At 40.9% G+C, this 11,164-nt stretch overlaps 1 long non-coding RNA gene across 1 annotated transcript; it reads right to left on the minus strand.

Moving 5' to 3' along the window:
- Nucleotides 1–41: 41 nt before the first annotated feature.
- On the minus strand, nucleotides 42–10,590 carry LOC117514156. Its single transcript, XR_004561820.1, has 3 exons — nucleotides 10,581–10,590; nucleotides 8,277–8,281; nucleotides 42–1,058 (listed from the first exon to the last, which is right to left on the minus strand). It is a non-coding gene; the product is annotated as an uncharacterized LOC117514156 (long non-coding RNA).
- Between the last annotated feature and the right edge of the window lie 574 nt (nucleotides 10,591–11,164).

Below are 11,164 nucleotides of genomic sequence, written 5' to 3' on the forward strand. Positions count from 1 at the left end.
CGTGTGTGTGCGTGTGCACGTGCAGAGTGCAATGGTACCAAACGTATGGAACCAAGCTGCACTCTAAATGCAATGCAACACAAATGGGATAAATTAATCCATGTCATGTGACATACAAAGCACCAATCAAATGACAAGGATCCACTCAGCCGTTATATAATCTCTGCTCCTAAACACATTCAGGCACTGGTTCTACAGGTAGACTCTTAAAAATACAGGTGAACCCCGTTAACACGTGCAAGTTGGGGTCCACAAAATCAGGCCGCGGGTTATCTGAAACTGCAGGTTAATGAGGTTGCTTGCACCCCCCAAAAAACGTTAAAACAGCTTACCTTCCCATTTTACAAAAGTTTCAACCATTTGAAGTGTGATTCATTACTGGATGGTGATGATTTCTTCATCTAGAGTAGGGTCCGGATCTCTCTCTTCCTCCTCGGGCTGCTGCACGTCAGAGATGATGACTTCATGAGGACGCCACTGTAGCCAAGTCTTAGTTTTTGGATGTGACCTTCTTCTTCAGATCCTTCCTGCCAGTTCATATTGGGGCAGAATTTATACACATGCATGGCAGGCGCAGCCCTCATTGTTGATGTGTGGCAACCCAAGGAGGAAGAAAAATATCCCGAACTCACTCCAGATGAAGAAATCATCGTCTGGAATTGTCTGCACTGATGATCCCTTCCAAAAACAGTCAAATCAAAACTGACTTTTTTATTTGACAATTGTCAAATTGACAAAATTGATGCCAGTAAAGCCGAAACATGACTTAACAAGGTGTACCTGTACTAAATATGGCCACTGGCTCCCTACTTAACCCATAATTATGCCAGTTAGTCAGTCAGGAGCTTTTAGAAGTAATTCCATCCATTTCAGAATTTTTTTTTGGATCTTTCATGCTGTTTAAAGAGGCACCTTGGTGTATGTATAAGATCTGATATTGCGGGAAAAAAATAAAGCAAATTTATCTCAACTATTATAAATTAGATGGAAATGAAGTAGACATTCTAATTGATTTAAGACACTAGTTGTTTTAACAGCAGCTGTTGGTTTAGCGTACCCTTACGGTTAATAAGAATGAGTGTGTTGGGAACATTCAGTTTTCTTGGTGTCATGCTGTTACAAATCTTTATTACAGTTGTTTTGAAAACAAATAAATGTGGATAGTTATGAAACATTTTAGTTTTTAGAAAACTGAGAAATTAATTGAATTTTTGTTGCAATAATGACAAAATGTCTGCGAAATCCTGTGAGGACTGCAAACTTGTTTCAAAACAGCTACGTGGACCTAAAGCAGACTTTTAAGGGATGCTGATTTGTCTTTTAGCAATTGTGAAGGAATTTTATTTTATGTTGCTTTGTCACAAGTAGCCATGAACAAATTCCATTTGAATGGGCCCTGTTTGTCATGTGTTTTATAAAACAATGGTAATTTCATGATGACCATTGTGTTTTAGGATATCATTCGTGGACTTATAAATTTCATATTGAGTTGATAATTATTTCATGTCTAACAAACATTACACTTGTCAATCATTTAATTTGGCTTAATGTTTCTTAAAGTTAAAATTGAGGTTGAGCATTCTTGTAGAAACAGATTTTTTTTTTTTTCCTGTCTGCTCGCACCAACTTTTAACTCTTTGCATGGTTTGTGAGTCAGCATGCCTGCTTGTCTATGTAATAAAAATGTATTTGCACAATTTAAGAAGAACACTGGAGGACTTAAAAAAAAAAATCTATCTATATATATGTAAAACCTCCCAGGTCGACAAAGAGCACCAGGTGGGATTGTTTCTTCCTCTCTGTTGTCCAAACAATTCAAAAGACTTTGTCCAAATGACTCCACAGAGAAACATTTGAAATAGTTCCTACTGAATATCATTTCCAATAAGTGGTTTGAACATGACTCAGCACTTATGAGATGTATGGACATGATAAGACTGTGTTTAAGAGAAATGTGCTCTGCCAAACATCAGTACTCCTCACACCTTAACAGACTCTCGACTCTCCCAAAGAATGTTCCTCTTTCAAAGATTCTTACACAGGCACTATGATGGTAGAGAAATGTTGGCTATTGGTTGAGAAAAGGTTGGGGAAAAAGGCATCATCATTTGATTGTTGTACCCACCTCGGCCAGTTCTATATATAACCACTGTGGCTCACGAGCAATTCTTGGTTTACATGTAAATGGAAAAACTTATTTTTTGTTTGTCTCTATTGATGAAAAATGTTATCTTTTTTGGGGGACCTATGCTTTGGACATTTCATCTCTGACATCTATAAAATATATTTCTGAAAAATACAAGCAGCTTTGGGTGTTAATTTCAATTTATTTCATTTTTATATATAGCTCCAAATTACAACAAAGCTGCCTCAAGGCGCTTCACACAAGTAATTGCCCGGTCACACAGCATACGACAATAGTTGAACAAAGGAAAAAAAGTCACAAATCATCAAGAAAAGGTGGACGAATGTACTTTCACTTTTCCCATCATCAAAAGGCTCAGCCATTCACAAGCAAAGATGGGGTGAGGATTACTACTCTGTGAACAACTGCATGAAAAATACATCTACAAGTGCAAGTTAAAACTCTACCATGCAAAGCAAAACCATACATCAACAACATCCACAAACGCCGCCGCCTTCTCTGGGTCCAAGGTCATTTGATATAGGCAGACCCATAGTGGAAAAGTGTGCTGTGGTCTGATGAGTCCACATTTCCAATTGTTTTTGGAAATCATGGTTGTTGTGTCCTCCAGACAAAAGAGGAAAAAGACCACCCAGATTGTTACCAGCGCAAAGTTCAAAAGTCAGCATCTGTGATGGTATGGGGGTGTGTAAGTTGCCCATGGCATGGGCAACTTACACATCTGTGATGGTATGGGGGTGTGTAAGTTGCCCATGGCATGGGCAACTTACACATCTGTGATGGCACCATCAATGCTGAAAGGTACATCCAGGTTTTGGACCAACACATGCTGCCAACCAAGCAACGTCTTTTTCAGGGACGTCCCTGCTTATTTCAGCAAGACAATGCCAAGCCACATTCTGCACATGTTACAACAGCGTGGCTTTGTAGTACAAGAGTGTGGGTACTAGACTGGCCTGCCTGCAGTCCAGACCTGTCACCCATTGAAAATGTGTGGCACATCATGAAGAGCAAAATACGACAACGGAGACCCCGGACTGTTGAACAACTGAAGTCGTACTTCAAGCAAGAAATAATTCCACCTTTAAACCTTCAACAATTAGTGTCCTCAGTTCCCAAACACTTATTGAGAGTTGTTAGAAGGAAAGGTGATGTAACACAGTGGTAAACATACCACTGTCCCAGCTTTTTTGAAACATGTTGCAGGCATCCATTTCAAAATGAGCAAATATTTGCACAAAAACAATAGTTTATCAGTTTGAACATTAAATATCTTGCTATCTTTGCTAATCATTGTATTCCGTTTTATTTACATTTTACACAACGTCCCAACTTCATTGAATTTGGGGTTGTAAAAGGCAATCTATGTATGTGTGTATATGTTTGTGGCACGATTTGTGTTTGGGGTGACCTTCCACAGCGATGAAGCGATTGACACCAAACTCAGTATGATGACCAAACTCGGTATGGTCACCATACCGAGGGGCCCTTGTGTTGAAAGCGCACATGCGTGAACACACACGAGAGTAAAGCATCACACACACATTAAAGTAATACTGATTAAAGCTGAATTTTGTAATAGATAAAGAGAATAGATTAAAGCATTAAATTACTGCTTGCGCAGTAACCATAAAAGATAAATGGATAAAGAGAATAGATTAAAGCATTAGCCCAGTAACCATAAAAAATTAAAGTGAAAGTTATTTTTGCAATAATGATAATAATAATTTTTAGCAATAATGATTAAAGCTGAATCCTGTAATAGATCTATAGATTATTTCGAGCATTAATGATTAAAGCTGAATTCTGTAATAGATAAAGAGAATAGATTAAAGCATTAAATTATTGGTTACCCAGTAACCATAAAGAATTAAATTGCAAGTTCTTTTTGTGTGAAGTTTGGATGGCGGTTGGACAAACATAGCGAAACAGTGCAAAACAGTTCGAAATTAGCACACGAAACATTGCGCCGACGGACAGGCCAAGCAGGAACAGTGCCAGGTGCAACACATGGTGCCGCTTATGTGGTATAAATAAAAACCAGCCGGTATGTGTGGAACCACACCACGCCGCTTATGTGGTATAAATTAAAAAAACATCCTGTACGTGTGGAACCACACCGCGCACTTATGTGGCATAAATAAAAAATAAAAATCAGCCAGTACTTGTGGAACCACATCGCGCCACTTATGTGGTATAAATAAAAAAATAAAACCAGCCAGTACCTGTGGAACCACATCGTGCCGCTTATGTGGAATAATTTAAAAAAAGAGAAAACGCCACCCTCTAGACGCAAACTGACACCTTTCAAAAGCTCTGTCAGAGTTGAGCCTGGTGCTAGAGAACAACTCAAATTATTTCAGAGAATAACCACACGGAAACACTGGATTTCTGTCCTGATCAGGGAGAGCCGGCCTGACCCTTCGTCTCTGTCCATCAGTCCGCTCTGAAAGGTCCGCCCACTCTCCTCCTGGATTTATTTGAAGCAAGTTGCACACAGACATATTATAAAACAGTATTCAAAAGCACAGCTGTGTTTCTTCAGTCAGTTGATATTTGTATCACTTTGCACCTAAAGGCGCCTTGTGGTCTCCTCAGACAGATAGTAATTGTTATTCAAATTGAAACATTACAGCACCAGCCTTGAACTAGTGTACAGGCTGTGTTGTTCTCTGCTCAAGGCTGACTCAATTAAAATGTACATCTGTGCTCAGCAAAAACATAGCTCTAGCAAAACAGTCTGCACATTCACTAAGCCAAAGATCATCTGCTCACTTTCTCGTGTGACAGTTTTAATGATTACTTGAACAGTTCAGTGATTGATTGCTTTGACAATGAGTAATTATTTAAAAGAATAATGGTACATGAACTCTCACATGCATATATGTATATATGGAAAATAGAGAACAGAATCAAAAACAAGATCAAAGGCAGTTCATCAAAGTAAAGGCATTAACAATCAAAGTAAAGACATTAACGGGTGATTCTTAGACTACGGGCACTTATGTCCTTTGATCATATTGTATGACAAACAGAAAAAAGGGAAATTTCACACTTTTATAGTTATCTTTACAATGAAAGTGTGTTAAGAAATTTGTTCTAGTAGTCTATGATGACTTTTTTTACCTTTTTTCAGCATCATTATATGCAAATATTGCCGTTTTGTGCTTGTCCCACACCCAGACTTTTGATCTTCAATAATAAAAATGAATAGTAAAGAAAAGTTTTTTCTAATGTTTCAAAATATCTCTGAATAAATTATCAGTAAAATAATCAAAACATAATTGGGGTATTCAATGTCATACAACTGTTGTGATTTTTTTAAACAAAATGTAGTTGTCCCACACTATTGCCGTAATTTTCACCACAACACTGTAATGTCCCTTTAAACAGTTTGTATGAAAGATTGTTTGGGTAGTTTCTATGGAGATAAACAGTGACATCAGAGCACATGTATATAGCGCCAAATCACAACAAACAGTTGCCCCAAGGCACTTTATATTGTAAGGCAATGGTGTGGTGGAAATTACATTTACAAGGCCAATAGTGCCCATAGTTAAAGAATCACCCTAACATTTGAGTTTTTTGAGCGAGCAGCAGCCCTGCAGCAGGGAGAGCAGAGGGTTTTTTTTTTTTTATTATTGTTTACATGTGCGCGCGTGAACAGGAGGTCCTCAAACTGGGTCCCGCAGAGGCGGAAGGACCGCTGAAAGCGGCCGTCATCCAGACGCAGCTCCTGCAGCAAATAATGATACTCCTCGAATTGGGAACCTCTCATGACATTTGTCAGCTTTCCACAACAACTCACTCAGTGTGATCAAAGTCCGTCATGTTAACTTGACTGACAACCGGAGCCGGCAAGCAAATGGAAGCTCATCCTATTTGATGACGCACTGGGGCGAATTTTCGCAGTGAAAGCAGAGTGACACACCAGGCGATGGTGGCACGTCCGTCGCCACATGACCAATGCGAATTTGTGGCGTCTGGTCGCGCCCGGTGTGAATACGGCATTACAGAATTCAGCTTTATTCATTATTGCTATAAATCTTAGACAAAATGAAGTTTCACTTTAATTCTTTATGGTGACTGGACTAATGCTTTATTCTCTTTATTGATCTGTTACAGAATTCTGTTTTAAACACGCTAGAAATATTAGACAAAAAGAACTTTCGCTTTAATTCTACTTTAATCATTATTGCTAGAAATCTTAGACAAGAAGAACTTTCACTTGAATTATTTATGGTTACTGGGCAACCAATAATTTAATGCTTTAATCTATTCTCTTTATTTATCTTTTATGGTTACTGAGCAACCTGACAGTGTGGTTGACCAGGTCAAGCTATTCTTTGGTCACACTGTTCATGACATATGTGAGTTAGTGGACAAAGTCTTTCCAAACCTCCCTCCGTAACTACCAGAACCACAACTGGCTGAGCAAGCATGCTATCCTTGCTCCAAAGAGTTTGGGAGTGGATGACATCAATGTTAAGCTTCTGGCCCAGCTTCCAGGACAGGCCTGTTGTGTGGGCCGCTGAAGAGGAGGTACTGCTGGCCCACCACCACCAGAGGGCGCCCTGCCTGGAGTGCGGGCTCCAGGCACCAGAGGGCGCTGCCGCCGACGAAGGCTGCCAGGGTGACAGCTGTCACCCATTACTGGACACAGCTGACTGCACTCAGGACGGAGGTATATCAGCAGGACAGCGTCTCCACCTCAGTGCCGAGATATCGCCTTGAGATTAAGGTAACCTTCTCTGCAAGCTCATATTGAAGACTCTGATAAACCTTGGTAAACCTTTTCAGGACAGCTGACTACAGAAAGCTACTTGCTTGGATAAGTACTCACCTTTCCTGCTTCATTGTAACAAGAGGTGGAGGCGGCTTCTCCCCTCTCTGTCTACTGGGTGCTGTCGCACCCATACCTGTGTGTTTGTGCTCTTTCCCGCCAGCAGTACCGGATCCGACGAGCGGAGGCAGTGGCCACCTGGGAATTCGGGACTTGGCGGTTCCAGTACTTCTGGGGTTCGGTGGCAGAGGAAATCTGGGTGGTTCCGGTTCGACTAGGACGGACGCCTCCTACCTTCGAGCCTGCCCACACGACACCAGCAGATTTCGGCTTCAAACTCCAAATTATTAATTGTTGTATTGGTTGTGCTCTTTTCACAACAGTAAAACTTGTTATTCACCTTTCTCCATTGTCCGTTCATTGCGCCCCCTGTTGTGGGTCCGTGTACCTACACTTTCACAACAAGGCCTCCCGCTACATGTCAATTGACACAGTGCCTGATCCAGATGAGGTGGTAACTACCCAGTTAAATTCCTTAACAGCCTGGCACCAGCAGACCTCCCACCACACAGCTTGGTGCTCAAAGTTGGTGCCCCAGTCATGCTCCTGCGGAATCTTGACCCACCCAAGCTCTGCAATGGAACGTGACTCACAATTGAGAAGTTGATGCCAAGAGTCCTGGAGGCCACAGTAATGACAGGCAAGGCCAAGGGAGAAGATGTCTTTATGGGTGATTATTTAACTACGGGCACTATTGGCCTTGTAAATGTAATTTCCACCACACCATTGCCTTACAATATAAAGCGCCTTGGGGCAACTGTTTGTGGTGGAAATTACGGCAATAGTGTGGGACAGCTACATTTTGTTTAAAAAAATCACAACAGTTGTATGACATTGAATACCCCAATTATGTTTTGATTATTTTACTGATATTTTATTCAGAGATATTTTGAAACATTAGAAAAAACTTTTCTTTACCATTCATTTTTATCATTGAAGATCAAAAGTCTGGGTGTGGGACAAGCACAAAACGGCAATATTTGCATATAATGATGCTGAAAAAAGGTAAAAAAAAAGTCATCATAGACTACTAGAACAAATTTCTTAACACACTTTCATTGTAAAGATAATTATAAAAGTGTGAAATTTCCCTTTTTTCTGTTTGTCATACAATATGATCAAAGGACATAATAAGTGCCCGTAGTCTAAGAATCACCCTTATACCAAGGATTCCATTTATCCCATCATACATGCCATTTGAGTTCAGGCATCTGCAATTACCAGTCAAACCCACCTTTGCAATGTCCATCAACAAGGCTCAGGGACAGTCCCTTAAGGTGGTTGGACTGAATCTGGCAGAGTCTGTGTTCTCCCACGGCCAGTTGTATGTCAGCTGCTCCAGGGTTGGTAACCCAGAACAGCTGTACATCCACTCGCCAGGCGGCATGAGAAGGAACATTGTCTACCAAGAGGCTCTTCAAAACTATTGGTCAGAAAACACTAAGTGAATTTCATGAAGAAATATTTCTCCATTCTAATATTTACATTTGCTGTTTAAAGACATTTTATTTTTGTAAAATTGCAATGTAAAAACAGTGAAATACACCACTACCTCAATTTTGAGTCATTGATATTTACATTTACTGTTACCTATTCTTTGTGTGTAATTTTGCTATAAATTTGATTGCAAAACAAAGTCTGCATGAAGGACATCAAATGTGTTTGTCTTTTAACCAAGTATTTCCACTTAGTTTGGGGAGTCCACCTCTTACAGTTCTGCTGGACAAACTTTAGCCCATAAAATATTACATTTTTTAAGACATCAGCAAAAACAAATGTTGGCCAATAGTTTTGATTAAAATGATTGGCATTTGGCCTATGTCTAAAACAGGTTAACCTGGGCAGCGCTGGGTACCCCAGCTAGTATATATACATATATGAGGTCTATTAGAAAAGTATCTGACATTATTTTTTTCAAAAACCATATGGATTTGAATCACGTGTGATTACATCAGACATGCTTGAACCCTCGTGGGCATGCGAGAGTTTTTTCACTCCTGTCGGTTACATCATTCGCCTGTGGGCAGTCTTTGAGTGAGGAGTCGCCCACCCTCTCGTCGATTTTTTCATTGTTTAGGAATGGCTCAGAGACTGCTGCTTTGTTTGATAAAAAATTTTTCAAAGCTGTAAGGCACAACTGAGTGGACACCATTCGATAAATTCAGCTGGTTTTCGGGAAAAATTTTAACGGCTAATGAGAGATTTTGGTCTGGTAGTGTCACCGTAAGGACGGCCCATGGCGCCTGCGGGCGATCTGCGCTTCGAGGCGGCAACGTCTCGCCGTTTCAAGTTGAAAACTTCCACATTTCAGGCTCTGTTGACCCAGGAAGTCGTCAGAGAACAGAGAACTTTCAGAAGAAGTCGGCATGAGGAGTTTATTCGGACATTCCATTGTTAACGGACATTTTGTAATGAAAGAACGTGCGGGCAGAGTCGCATGTCGGGCCGGACCCGACCGCGAGGGGTCGCGACAGGAAAAACACCTCCGTTGGAAACCTTAAAGGGCAAGTTGGAACATGCCCAAGCTGTTAAACAATTTCTCAGTTACTCACTTGTTGAAAGCCATCAAAAGCCGCCTGAATTTTACAAATGGTTTTCAACACGGAGGTGTTTTTCCTGTCGCGGCGCACACAGATTCGCCGAGTCGTCACGGAAACGACTCTGCGAATTTGCGCGCACATCTTTCATTAAAAAATGTCCTTAAACAGTGGAATGTCCACATAAAGTCCTCATGCCGGCCTCTTCTGAATCTTCTCTGTTCTCTCACGACGTCCTGGGTGAATTAAGCCTTAAATTAGGATGTTTTCAGGTCGAAACAGGCCGACGACGGCGCCTGGAAGAGCTGCAGGACGTCCCGCTCTGTGGGAAATCCTTACACCGACAGAAACACCCCATAATCTCTCATCAGCCGTTAAACTTTTCACCAAAAACCAGCTTAATTTCTCGAATAGTATCCACTCGGATATTCCTCACAGGTCCACAAAAAATTTTGATAAAGCAACGCGCGCCGTCTCGAGCAGCGTGTGAAACAAAGGAATTCAGCTGAGAGGGCGGGCCCACATCTCACTCAAGGCCTGCCCACAGGGAAATGACGTCAACTCACGCATGCGCACGAGGGTTCAAGCATGATTGGTGGAATCGCACGTCATTCAAATCCATATAGTTAAAAAAATAAAAGGGTCGGTTTATTGTCTAATAGACCTCGTATATATTATCTTCTATAATTATCTGTTATCAGATTATGAGAAGTGTGCTCACCACTGTGTATATATATATATATATATATATATATATATATATATATATATATATATATATATATATATAAAAATCAATTTTATTTATATAGCGCCAAATCACAACAAACAGTTGCCCCAAGGCGTTTTATATTGTAAGGCAAAGCCACACAATAATTACGGAAAAACCCCAACGGTCAAAACGACCCCCTGTGAGCAAAAACTCCCTTTTAACAGGAAGAAACCTCCAGCAGAACCAGGCTCAGGGAGGGGCAGTCTTCTGCTGGGACTGGTTGGGGCTGAGGGAGAGAACCAAGAAAAAGACATGCTGTGGAGGGGAGCAGAGATCAATCACTAATGATTAAATGCAGAGTGGTGCATACAGAGCAAGAGAAAGAAAAGAGAAAGAAACACTCAGTGCATCATGGGAACCCCCCAGCAGTCTAAGTCTATAGCAGCATAACTAAGGGATGGTTCCGGGTCACCTGATCCAGGCCTAACTATAAGCTTTAGCAAAAAGGAAAGTTTTAAGCCTAATCTTAAAAGTAGAGAGGGTGTCTGTCTCCCTGATCCAAATTGGGAGCTGGTTCCAGAGGAGAGGAGCCTGAAAGCTGAAGGCTCTACCTCCCATTCTACTCTTACAAACCCTAGGAACTACAAGTAAACCTGCAGTCTGAGAGCGACGCGCTCTATTGGGGTGATGTGGTACTATGAGGTCCCTAAGATAAGATGGGACCTGATTATTCAAAACCTTATAAGTAAGAAGAAGAATTTTAAATTCTATTCTAGAATTAACAGGAAGCCAATGAAGAGAGGCCAATATGGGTGAGATATGCTCTCTCCGTCTAGTCCCTGTCAGTACTCTAGCTGCAGCATTTTGAATTAACTGAAGGCTTTTCAGGGAACTTTTAGGACAACCTGATAATAATGAATTACAAT

The sequence above is a fragment of the Thalassophryne amazonica genome, chromosome 1 (assembly GCF_902500255.1).
Source record: "Thalassophryne amazonica chromosome 1, fThaAma1.1, whole genome shotgun sequence".
NCBI classification, from domain to species: Eukaryota; Metazoa; Chordata; class Actinopteri; order Batrachoidiformes; family Batrachoididae; genus Thalassophryne; species Thalassophryne amazonica.